Raw genomic sequence first — 13,847 nt, forward strand, 5'->3', positions numbered from 1 at the left:
GCCAGTAGGAAGTAGTACAATTCAAGTTTTAGTTATCGATTATTGACTTATTACCCTTCTTTGGTGGCTTGGACATGAGCTAGGACCTTAAGATTCTGCATGAAAGAGGACTAGCTGCCGAGTTGAACGGGAGAATGTGAAAAGTGTTCATATGTAGTAAAAACCTGAGAAATCCGTCCCTTTTTGTCATTTGTTATCGAATCGACTTAAAGCCAGATCGTCACATTGGCCGCTCTTCTCTCTGAAACGGTTGTACTTATCGTCTGCAAAGCTATGTCGCATGATGCGGTATGCGGAGACACTACACGCACCATAGTAGAACACAGATGAAGCTTCTAAGTTGATGTAATAGCCAGTAAGAAGTAGTAGAGTTCAAGATTTAGGTATCGATTATTGACTTTTTAGCTGGCTTTGGTGCCTAGGACATGAGCTAGGACCTTAAGATTCTGCATGAAAGGAGGACTAGCAGCCGAGTTGCACGGGAGTATGTGAAAAGGGTTCATATATAGTAAAAACCTGAGAAATCCGTCCCTTTTTGTCATTTGTTATCGAATCGACTTAAACCCGGATCGTCACATTGGTCGCTCTTCTCTCTGAAATGGTTGTACTTAATGTCTGCAAAGCTATGTCGCGTGCTGCGGTATGTGGAGACACTAAAACCACCATAGTAGAACACAGATGAAGCTTCTAAGTTGATGTAATAGCCAGTAAGAAGTAGTAGAGTTAAAGTTTTAGGTATCGATTATTGACTTTTTAGCTGTCTTTGGTGCCTTGGACATGAGCTAGGACCTTAAGATTCTGAATGAAAGGAAGACTAGCAGCCAAGTTGCACGGGAGTATGTGAAAAGGGTTCATATGTAGTAAAAACTTGAGAAATCCGTCCGTTTTCTTCATTTGTTATCGAATCGACTTAAAGCCAGGTCGTCACATTGGCCGCTCTTCTCTCTGAAACGGTTGTACTTATCGTCTGCAAAGCTATGTCGCGTGCTGCGGTATGTGGAGACACTAAGAGCACCATAGTGGAACACAGATGAAGCTTCTAAGTTGTTGTTATAGCCAGTAAGAAGTAGTACAATTCAAGTTTTAGGTATCGATTATTGACTTTTTATCTGGCTTTGGTGCCTAGGACATGAGCTAGGACCTTAAGATTCTGCATGAAAGGATGACTAGCAGCCGAGTTGCACGGGAGAATGTGAAAAGTGTTCATATGTAGTAAAAACCTGAGAAATCCGTTCGTTTTCGTCATTTGCTATCGAATCGACGTAAAACCAGATCGTCACATTGGCGGTCTTCTCTCTGAAACGGTTGTACTTATCGTCTGCAAAGCTATATCGCGTGCTGCGGTATGCGGAGACACTAAAAGCACCATAGTAGAACACAGATGAAGCTTCTAAGTTGATGTAATAGCCAGTAAGAAGTAGTAGAGTTGAGGTTTTAGGTATCGATTATTGACTTTTTAGCTGGCTTTGGTGCCTTGGACATGAGCTAGGACCTTAAGATTCTCCATGAAAGGAGGACTAGCAGCCGAGTTGCGCGGGAGTATGTGGAAAGGGTTCATATGTAGTGAAAACCTGAGAAATCCGTCCGTTTTCGTCATCTGTTATCGAATCGACTTAAAGCCAGATCGTCATATTGGCCGCACTTCTGTGTGAAACGGTTACATTTATCGTCTGCAAAGCTATGTCGCGTGCTGCGGTATGCGTAGACACTAAAAGCACCATAGTAGAACACAGATGAAGCTTCTACGTTGATGTAATAGCCAGTAAGAAGTAGTACAATTCAAGTTTTAGGTATCGATTACTGATTTTTGAGCTGGGTTTGGTGCCTTGGACATGAGCTAAGACCTTAAGATTCTGCATGAAAGGAGGACTAGCAGTCGCGTTGCACGGGAGTATGTGAAAAGTGTTCATGTGTAGTAAAAACCTGAGAAATCAGTCGGTATTCGTCATTTGTTATCGAATCAACTTAAAGCCTGCTCGTCACATTGGCCGCTCTTCTGTCTGAAACGGTTGTACTTATCGTCTGCAAAGCTATCTCGCTTGCTGCGGTATGTGGAGACACTAAAAGCACCATAGTAGAACACAGATGAAGCTTCCAAGTTGATGTAATAGCCAGTAAGAAGTAGTCCAATTCAAGTTTTAGGTGTCGATTATTGACTTTTTAGTTGGCTTTGGTGCCTTGGACATGAGCTAGGAACTTAAGATTTAGCATGAAATGAGAACTAGCAGCCGCGTTGAAAGGGAGAATGTGAAAAGTGTTCATATGTAGTAAAATCCTGAGAAATTCGTCTGTTTTCGTCATTTGTCACTGAATCGACTTAAAGCCCGATCGTCACATTAGCCGCACTTCTGTCAGAAACGGTTACATTCATCGTCTGCAAAGTTATGTCGCGTGCTGCGGTATGCGGAGACACTAAAAGCACCATAGTAGAACACAGATGAAGCTTCTAAGTTGATGTAATAGCCAGTAAGAAGTAGTACAATTCAAGTTTTAGGTATCGATTGTTGACTTTTAAAGTGGCTTTGGTGACTTGGACATGAGCTAGGACCTCGAGATTCTGCATGAAAGGAGGACTAGCAGCCGAGTTGCACGGGAGAATAAGAAAAGTGTTCATATGTAGTAAAAACCTGAGAAATCCGTCCGTTTTCGTCATTTGTAATCGAATCGACTTAAAGCAAGATCGCCACATTGACCGCTCTTCTCTCTAAAACGGTTGTACTTATCGTCTGCAAAGCTATGTCGCGTGCTGCGGTATGCGGAGACACTAAAAGCACCCTAGTAGAACACAGATGAAGCTTCTAAGGTGATGTAATAGCCAGTAAGAAGTAGTAAAATTCAAGTTATAGGTATCGATTATTGTCTTTTTACCTTTCTTTGGTGCTTTGGACATGAGCTAGTAACTTAAGATTCTGCATGAAAGGAGGACTAGCAGCCGAGTAGCACGGGAGAATGTTGAAAGTGTTCATATGTAGTAAAAACTTGAGAAATCCGTCCCCTTTTGTCATTTGATATCGAATCGACTTAAAGCCAGATCGTCACATTGGCCGCTCTTCTCTCTGAAACGGTTGTACTTATGGTCTGCAAAGCTATGTCGCGTGCTGCGGTATGCGGAGAACTAAAAGCACCCTAGTAGAACACAGATGAAGCTTTGAAGTTGATGTAATAGCCAGTAAAAAGTAGTAAAAACCAAGTTTTAGGTATCGATTATTGACTTTTTACCCTTCTTTGGTGCTTTGGACATGAGCTAGGAACTTAAGATTTTGCATGAAAGGAGGACTAGCAGCCGCGGTGCATGGGAGAATGTGAATAGTGTTCATATGTAATAAAACCCGAGAAATCCGTCCGTTTTCGGCATTTGTTATCGAATCGACTTAAAGCCAGATCGTCACATTGGCCGCACTTCTGTCTGAAACGGTTGTACTTATCGTCTGCAAAGCTATGTCGCGTGCTGCGGTATGCGGATACACTAAAAGCACCATAGTAGAACACAGATGAAGCTTCTATGTTGATGTAATAGCCAGTAAAATATAATACAATTCAAGTTTTAGGTATCCATTAATGACTTTTTAGCTGGCTTTGGTGCCTTGGACATGAGCTAGGACCTTGAGATTCTGCATGAAAGGAGGACTAGCAGCCGAGTTGCACGGGAGAATGTGAAAAGTGTTCATTTGTAGTAAAAACCTCAGAAATGCGTCCGTTTTCCTCATTTGTTATCGAATCGACTTAATGCCAGATCGTCACATTGACCGCTCTTCTCTCTGAAACGGTTGCACTTATCGTCTGCAAAGCTATGTCGCGTGCTGCGGTGTGCGGAGACACTAAAAGCACCATAGTAGAACACAGATGAAGCTTCTAAGTTGATATATTAGCCAGTAAGATGTAGTACAAATCAAGTTTTAGGTATCGATTATTGACTTTTTACCCTTCTTTGGTGCTTTGGACATGAGCTAGGGTCTTAAGGTTTTGCATGAAAGGAGGAGTAGCAGCCGCGTTGCAAGGGAGAATGTGAATAGTGTTCATATGTAATAAAACCTGAGAAATCCGTCCGTTTTCGTCATTTGTTATCGAATCGACTTAAAGCCAGATCGTCACATTGGCCGCACTTCTGTCTGAAACGTTTACATTTATCGTCTGCAAAGCTATGTCGCGTGCTGCGGTATGCGGATACACTAAAAGCACCATAGTAGAACACAGATGAAGCTTCTAAGTTGATGTAATAGCCAGTAAAATGTAATACAATTCAAGTTTTAGGTATCCATTATTGACTTTTTAGCTGGCTTTGGTGCCTTGGACATGAGCTAGGACCTTGAGATTCTGCATGAAATGAGGACTAGCAGCCGAGTTGCACGGGAGAATGTGAAAAGTGTTCAGTTGTAGTAAAAACCTGAGAAATCCGTCCGTTTTCGTCATTTGTTATCGAATCGACTTAAAGCCAGATCGTCACATTGGCCGCTCTTCCCTCTGAAACGGTTGTACTTATCGTCTGCAAAGCTATGTCGCGTGCTGCGGTATGCGGAGACACTAAAAGCACCCTAGTAGAACACAGATGAAGCTTCTAAGTTGATGTAATAGCCAGTAAGTAGTATTAAAATTCAAGTTTTAGGTATCGATTATTGACTTTTTACCCTTCTTTGGTGCTTTGGACATGAGCTAGGGTCTTAAGGTTTTGCATGAAAGGAGGAGTAGCAGCCGCGTTGCAAGGGAGAATGTGAATAGTGTTCATATGTAATAAAACCTGAGAAATCCGTCCGTTTTCGTCATTTGTTATCGAATCGACTTAAAGCCAGATCGTCACATTGACCGCTCTTCTCTCTGAAACGGTTGTACTTATCGTCTGCAAAGCTATGTCGCGTGCTGCGGTGTGCGGAGACACTAAAACCACCATAGTAGACACAGATGAAGCTTCTAAGTTGATGTAATAGCCAGTAAGATGTAGTACAATTCAAATTTTAGGTATCGATTATTGACTTTTGATCCTTCTTTGGCGCCTTGGACATGAGCTAGTAACTTAAGATTCTGCATGAAAGGAGGACTAGCAGCCGAGTTGCACGGGAGAATGTGAAAAGTGTTCATCTGTAATAAAAACCTGAGAAATCCGTCAGTTTTCGTCATTTGTTAACGAATCGACTTAAAGCCAGATCGTCACATTGGCGCTCTTCTCTCTGAAACGGTTGTACTTATCGTCTGCAAAGCTATGTCGCATGCTGCGGTGTTCGCATAAACTAAAAGCACCATAGTAGAAAACAGATGAAGCTTCTAAGTTGACGTAATAGCCAGTAAGAAGTAGTACAATTCAAGTTTTAGGTATCGATTATTGATTTTTGAGCTGGGTTTGGTGCCTTGGAGATGAGCTAAGACCCTATGATTCTGCATGAAAGGAGGACTAGCAGACGCGTTGCACAGGAGTATGTGAAATGTGTTCATGTGTAGTAAACACCTGTGAAATCCGTCCGTTTTCGTCATTTGTTATCGAATCGACTTAAAGCCAGATCGTCACATTGGCCGCTCTATTCCTGAAACGGTTGTACTTATCGTCTGCAAAGCTATGTCGCTTGCTGTGGTATGCGGAGACACTAAAAGCACCATACTAGAACACAGATGAAGCTTCTAAGTTGATGTAATAGCCAGTAGGAAGTAGTACAATTCAAGTTTTAGGTATCGATTATTGACTTTTTAGTTGGCTTTGGTGCCTAGGACATGAGACATCACCTTAAGATTGTGCATGAAAGGAGGACTAGCAGCCGAGTTTCATGGGAGAATGTGAAAAGCGTTCATATGTAGTAAAAACCTGAGAAATCCTTCCGTTTTCGTCATTTGTTATCGAATCGACTTTAAGCTAGATAGTCACATAGGCCGCTCTTCTCTCTGAAACGGTTGTACTTATCGTCTGCAAAGCTATGTCGCTTGCTGCGGTATGCTTAGACACTAAAAGCACCATAGTAAAACACAGATGAAGCTTCTAAGTTGATGTAATAGCCAGTAAGATGTAGTTCAATTCAAGTTTTAGGTATCGATTATTGACTTTTTAGCTGGCTTTGGTGCCTGGGACATGAGCTAGGACCTTAAGGTTGTGCATGAAAGGTGGACTAGCAGCCGCGTTGCATGGGAGAATGTGAAAAGTGTTCACATGTAGTAAAAACCTAAGAAATCAGTCAGTTTTCGTCATTTGTTATCGAATCGACTGAAAGCCAGATCGTCACATTGGCCGCTCTTCTCTCTGAAACGGTTGTACTTATCGTTTGCAAAGCTATGTCGGGTGCTGCGGTATGCGGAGACACTAAAAGCACCATAGTAGAACACAGATGAAGCTTCTAAGTTGATGTAATAGCCAGTAAGATGTAGTACAATTCAAGTTTTAGGTATCGATTATTGACTTTTTAGCTGGCTTTGGTGCCTTGGACATGAGCTAGGACCTTAGGATTCTGCATGAATGGAGGATTAGCAGACGAGTTGCACGGGAGAATGTGAAAAGTGTTCATATGTAGTAAAAACCTGAGAGATCCATCCGTTTTCGTCATTTGTTATCGAATCGACTTAAAGCCAGATCGTCACATTGGCCGCCCTTCTCCTGAAACGGTTGTACTTATCGTCTGCAAAGCTATGTCGCGTGCCGCGGTATGCGGAGACACTAAAAGCACCATAGTAGACACAGATGAAGCTTCTAAGTTGATGTAATAGCCAGTAAGATGTAGTACAATTCAAATTTTAGGTATCGATTATTGACTTTTGATCATTCTTTGGCGCCTTGGACATGAGCTAGTAACTTAAGATTCTGCATGAAAGGAGGACTAGCAGCCGAGTTGCACGGGAGAATGTGAAAAGTGTTCATCTGTAATAAAAACCTGAGAAATCCGTCCGTTTTCGTCATTTGTTATCGAATCGACTTAAAGCCAGATCGTCACATTGGCGCTCTTCTCTCTGAAACGGTTGTACTTATCGTCTGCAAAGCTATGTCGCATGCTGCGGTGTTCGGATAAACTAAAAGCACCATAGTAGAAAACAGATGAAGCTTCTAAGTTGACGTAATAGCCAGTAAGAAGTAGTACAATTCAAGTTTTAGGTATCGATTATTGATTTTTGAGCTGGGTTTGGTGCCTTGGAGATGAGCTAAGACCCTATGATTCTGCATGAAAGGAGGACTAGCAGACGCGTTGCACGGGAGTATGTGAAATGTGTTCATGTGTAGTAAAAACCTGAGAAATCCGTCCGTTTTCGTCATTTGTTATCGAATCGACTTAAAGCCAGATCGTCACATTGGCCGCTCTATTCCTGAAACGGTTGTACTTATCGTCTGCAAAGCTATGTCGCTTGCTGTGGTATGCGGAGACACTAAAAGCACCATACTAGAACACAGATGAAGCTTCTAAGTTGATGTAATAGCCAGTAAGATGTAGTACAATTCAAATTTTAGGTATCGATTATTGACTTTTGATCCTTCTTTGGCGCCTTGGACATGAGCTAGTAACTTAAGATTCTGCATGAAAGGAGGACTAGCAGCCGAGTTGCACGGGAGAATGTGAAAAGTGTTCATCTGTAATAAAAACCTGAGAAATCCGTCCGTTTTCGTCATTTGTTATCGAATCGACTTAAAGCCAGATCGTCACATTGGCGCTCTTCTCTCTGAAACGGTTGTACTTATCGTCTGCAAAGCTATGTCGCATGCTGCGGTGTTCGGATAAACTAAAAGCACCATAGTAGAAAACAGATGAAGCTTCTAAGTTGATGTAATAGCCAGTAAGAAGTAGTACAATTCAAGTTTTAGGTATCGATTATTGATTTTTGAGCTGGGTTTGGTGCCTTGGAGATGAGCTAAGACCCTAAGATTCTGCATGAAAGGAGGACTAGCAGACGCGTTGCACGGGAGTATGTGAAATGTGTTCATGTGTAGTAAAAACCTGAGAAATCCGTCCGTTTTCGTCATTTGTTATCGAATCGACTTAAAGCCAGATCGTCACATTGGCCGCTCTATTCCTGAAACGGTTGTACTTATCGTCTGCAAAGCTATGTCGCTTGCTGTGGTATGCGGAGACACTAAAAGCACCATACTAGAACACAGATGAAGCTTCTAAGTTGATGTAATAGCCAGTAGGAAGTAGTACAATTCAAGTTTTAGGTATCGATTATTGACTTTTTAGTTGGCTTTGGTGCCTAGGACATGAGATATCACCTTAAGATTGTGCATGAAAGGAGGACTAGCAGCCGAGTTTCATGGGAGAATGTGAAAAGCGTTCATATGTAGTAAAAACCTGAGAAATCCTTCCGTTTTCGTCATTTGTTATCGAATCGACTTTAAGCTAGATAGTCACATTGGCCGCTCTTCTCTCTGAAACGGTTGTATTTATCGTCTGCAAAGCTAAGTCGCTTGCTGCGGTATGCTTAGACACTAAAAGCACCATAGTAAAACACAGATGAAGCTTCTAAGTTGATGTAATAGCCAGTAAGATGTAGTTCAATTCAAGTATTAGGTATCGATTATTGACTTTTTAGCTGGCTTTGGTGCCTGGGACATGAGCTAGGACCTTAAGGTTGTGCATGAAAGGTGGACTAGCAGCCGCGTTGCATGGGAGAATGTGAAAAGTGTTCATATGTAGTAAAAACCTAAGAAATAAGTCAGTTTTCGTCATTTGTTATCGAATCGACTGAAAGCCAGATCGTCACATTGGCCGCTCCTCTCTCTGAAACGGTTGTACTTATCGTTTGCAAAGCTATGTCGGGTGCTGCGGTATGCGGAGACACTAAAAGCACCATAGTAGAACACAGATGAAGCTTCTAAGTTGATGTAATAGCCAGTAAGATGTAGTACACTTCACGTTTTAGGTATCGATTATTGACTTTTTACCCTTCTTTGGCGCCTTGGACATGAGCTAGGGACTTAAGGTTTTCCATGAAAGGAGGACTAGCAGCCGCGTTGCACGGGAGAATGTGAAAAGTGTTCATATGTAGTAAAAACCTGGGAAATCCGTCTGTTTTCGTCATTTGTTATCGAATGGACTTAAAGCCAGATCGTCACATTGGCCGCACTTCTGTCGGAAACGGTTACATTCATCGTATGCAAAGTTATGTCGCGTGCTGCGGTATGCGGAGACACTAAAAGCACCATAGTAGAACACAGGAGAACCTTCTAAGGTGATGTAATAGCCAGTAAGAAGTAGTACCATTGAAGTTTTAGTTATCGATTATTGACTTTTTGCCCTTCTTTGGTGCCTTGGACATGAGCTAGGACCTTACGATTCTGCATGAAAGGAGGACTAGCAGCCGCGTTTCAAGGGAGAATGGTAAATGTGTTCATATGTAGTAAAAACGTGAGAAATCCGTCCAATTTTGTCATTTGTTATCGAACCGACTTACAGCCAGATCGTCACATTGGCCGCACTTCTGTCTGAAACGGTTACATTTATCGTCTGCAAAGATATGTCGCGTGCCGCGGTATGCGGATACACTAAAAGCACCATAGTAGAACACAGATGAAGCTTCTAAGTTGATGTAATAGCCAGTAAAATGTAATACAATTCAAGTTTTAGGTGTTGATTATTGACTTTTTACACTTCTTTGCTGCCTTGGACATGAGTTAGGAACTTAAGATTTTGCATGAAAGGGGGACTAGCAGCCGCGTTGCATGGGAGCATGATAAAAGTGTTCATATGTAGCAAAAACCTGAGAAATCCGTCCGTTTTCGTCATTTGTTATCGAATCAACTTAAAGCCAGATTGTCACATTGGCCGCTCTTCTCTCAGAAACGGTTGCATTTATCGTCTGCAAAGCTGTGTCGCGTGCTGCGGTATGCGTTGGCTTTAAAAGCACCATAGTAAAACACAGGTGTAGCTTCTAAGTAGATGTAATAGCCAGTAAAATGTAATACAATTCAAGTTTTAGGTGTCGATTATTGACTTTTTACCCTTCTTTGCAGCCTTGGACATGAGTTATTAACTGAAGATTTTGCATGAAAGGGGGACTAGCAGCCGCGTTGCATGGGAGAATGATAAAAGTGTTCATATGTAGTAAAAACCTGAGAAATCCGTCCCTTTTTGTCATTTGTTATCGAACCGACTTAAAGCCAGATCGTCACATTGGCCGCACTTCTGTCTGAAACGGTTACATTTATCGTCTGCAAAGCTATGTCGCGTGCTGCGGTATGCGGATACACTAAAAGCACCATAGTAGAACACAGATGAAGCTTCTAAGTTGATGTATTAGCCAGTAAAATGTAATACAATTCAAGTTTTAGGTGTCGATTATTGACTTTTTACCCTTCTTTGCTGCCTTGGACATGAGTTATTAACTGAAGATTTTGCATGAAAGGAGGACTAGCAGCCGCGTTGCACGGGAGAATGTGAAAAGTGTTCATATGTTGTAAAAACCTGAGAAATCCGTCCGTGTTCGTCATTTGTTATCGAATAGACTTAAAGCCAGATCGTCACATTAGACGCACTTCTGTCAGAAACGGTTACACTCATCGTCTGCAAAGTTATGTCGCGTGCTGCGGTAGCCGGAGACTCTAAAAGCACCATAGTAGAACACAGATGAACCATCTAAGGTGATGTAATAGCCAGTAAGAAGGAGTAGAATTAAAGTATTAGGTATCAAATATTGACTTTTTGCCCTTCTTTGATGCCTTGGACATGAGCTAGGAACTTAAGATTTTGCATGAAATGAGAACTAGCAGCCGCGTTGCAAGGGAGAATGTGAAAAGTGTTCATATGTAGTAAAAACCTGAGAAATCCGTCCCTTTTTGTCATTTGTCACCGAGTCGACTTAAAGCCAGATCGTCACATTAGCCGCACTTCTGTCAGAAACGGTTACATTTATCGTCCGCAAAGTTATGTCGCGTGCTGCGGTATGCGGAGACACTAAGAGCACCATAGTAGAAAACAGATGAAGCTTCTAAGTTGATGTAATAGCCAGTAGGAAGTAGTACAATTCAAGTTTTAGTTATCGATTATTGACTTATTACCCTTCTTTGGTGCCTTGGACATGAGCTAGGAACTTAAGATTTTGCATGAAATGAGGACTAGCAGCCGAGATGCATGGGAAATGTGAAAAGTGTTCCTGTGTAGTAAAATCTGAGAAATCCGTCCGTTTTCGTCATTTGATATCGAATCGACTCAAAGCCAGATCGTCACATTGGCCGCTCTTCAATCTGAAACGGTTACATTTATCGTCTTCAAAGCTATGACGCGTGCTGCGGTATGCGGATACACTAAAAGCACCATAGTAGAACACAGATGAAGCTTCTAAGTTGATGTAATAGAGAGTAAGAAGTAGTACAATTCAAGTTTTAGGTATCGATTATTGTCTTTTTAGCTGGCTTTGGGGCCTTGGACATGTGCTAGGATGTTAAGGTTTTGCATGAAAGGAGGACTAGCAACCTCGTTGCACGGGAGAATGTCAAAAGTGTTCATATGTTGTAAAAACCTGAGAAATCCGTCCGTTTTCGTAATTTGTTATCGAATCGAATTAAACTCAGATCGTCACATTGGTCGCTCTTCTCTCTAAAACGGTTACATTTATCGTCTGCAAAGCTACGACGCGTGCTGCGGTATTCGGAGACACTAAAAGCACCATAGTAGAACACAGATGAAGCTTCTAAGTTGATGTTATAGCTAGTAAGAAGTAGTAGAATTCAAGTTTTAGGTATCGATTATTGACTTTTTACCCTTCTTTGGTGCCTTGGACATGAGCTAGGAACTTAAGATTTTGCATGAAATGAGAACTAGCAGCCGCGTTAAAGGGAGAATGTGAAAAGTGTTCATATGTAGTAAAATCCTGAGAAATCCATCTGTTTTCGTCATTTGTCACTGAATCGACTTAAAGCCCGATCGTCACATTAGCCGCACTTCTGTCAGAAACGGTTACATTCATCGTCTGCAAAGTTATGTCGCGTGCTGCGGTATGCGGAGACACTAAAAGCACCGTAGTAGAACACAGATGAACCATCTAAGGTGATGTAATAGCCAGTAAGAAGTAGTTGAATTAAAGTTTTAGGTATCAATTATTGACTTTTTGCCCTTCTTTGATGCCTTGGACATGAGCTAGGAACTTAAGATTTTGCATGAAATGAGAACTAGCAGCCGCGTTGCAAGGGAGAATGTGAAAAGTGTTCATATGTAGTAAAAACCTGAGAAATCCGTCCGTTTTCGTCATTTCTTATCGAATCGACTTAAAGCCAGGTCGTCACATTGGCCGCTCTTCTCTCTGAAACGGTTGTACTTATCGTCTGCAAAGCTATGTCACGTGCTGCGGTGTGCGGAAACACTGAAAGCACCATAGTAGAACACAGATGAAGCTTCTAAGTTGACGTAATAGCCAGTAGGAAGTAGTACAATTCAAGTTTTAGTTATCGATTATTGACTTATTACCCTTCTTTGGTGGCTTGGACATGAGCTAGGACCTTAAGATTCTGCATGAAAGAGGACTAGCTGCCGAGTTGAACGGGAGAATGTGAAAAGTGTTCATATGTAGTAAAAACCTGAGAAATCCGTCCCTTTTTGTCATTTGTTATCGAATCGACTTAAAGCCAGATCGTCACATTGGCCGCTCTTCTCTCTGAAACGGTTGTACTTATCGTCTGCAAAGCTATGTCGCATGATGCGGTATGCGGAGACACTACACGCACCATAGTAGAACACAGATGAAGCTTCTAAGTTGATGTAATAGCCAGTAAGAAGTAGTAGAGTTCAAGATTTAGGTATCGATTATTGACTTTTTAGCTGGCTTTGGTGCCTAGGACATGAGCTAGGACCTTAAGATTCTGCATGAAAGGAGGACTAGCAGCCGAGTTGCACGGGAGTATGTGAAAAGGGTTCATATATAGTAAAAACCTGAGAAATCCGTCCCTTTTTGTCATTTGTTATCGAATCGACTTAAACCCGGATCGTCACATTGGTCGCTCTTCTCTCTGAAATGGTTGTACTTATTGTCTGCAAAGCTATGTCGCGTGCTGCGGTATGTGGAGACACTAAAACCACCATAGTAGAACACAGATGAAGCTTCTAAGTTGATGTAATAGCCAGTAAGAAGTAGTAGAGTTAAAGTTTTAGGTATCGATTATTGACTTTTTAGCTGTCTTTGGTGCCTTGGACATGAGCTAGGACCTTAAGATTCTGAATGAAAGGAAGACTAGCAGCCAAGTTGCACGGGAGTATGTGAAAAGGGTTCATATGTAGTAAAAACTTGAGAAATCCGTCCGTTTTCGTCATTTGTTATCGAATCGACTTAAAGCCAGGTCGTCACATTGGCCGCTCTTCTCTCTGAAACGGTTGTACTTATCGTCTGCAAAGCTATGTCGCGTGCTGCGGTATGTGGAGACACTAAGAGCACCATAGTGGAACACAGATGAAGCTTCTAAGTTGTTGTTATAGCCAGTAAGAAGTAGTACAATTCAAGTTTTAGGTATCGATTATTGACTTTTTATCTGGCTTTGGTGCCTAGGACATGAGCTAGGACCTTAAGATTCTGCATGAAAGGATGACTAGCAGCCGAGTTGCACGGGAGAATGTGAAAAGTGTTCATATGTAGTAAAAACCTGAGAAATCCGTTCGTTTTCGTCATTTGCTATCGAATCGACGTAAAACCAGATCGTCACATTGGCGGTCTTCTCTCTGAAACGGTTGTACTTATCGTCTGCAAAGCTATATCGCGTGCTGCGGTATGCGGAGACACTAAAAGCACCATAGTAGAACACAGATGAAGCTTCTAAGTTGATGTAATAGCCAGTAAGAAGTAGTAGAGTTGAGGTTTTAGGTATCGATTATTGACTTTTTAGCTGGCTTTGGTGCCTTGGACATGAGCTAGGACCTTAAGATTCTCCATGAAAGGAGGACTAGCAGCCGAGTTGCGCGGGAGTATGT

The sequence above is a fragment of the Schistocerca gregaria genome, unplaced genomic scaffold (genome assembly GCF_023897955.1).
Source record: "Schistocerca gregaria isolate iqSchGreg1 unplaced genomic scaffold, iqSchGreg1.2 ptg000313l, whole genome shotgun sequence".
NCBI lineage: Eukaryota > Metazoa > Arthropoda > Insecta > Orthoptera > Acrididae > Schistocerca > Schistocerca gregaria.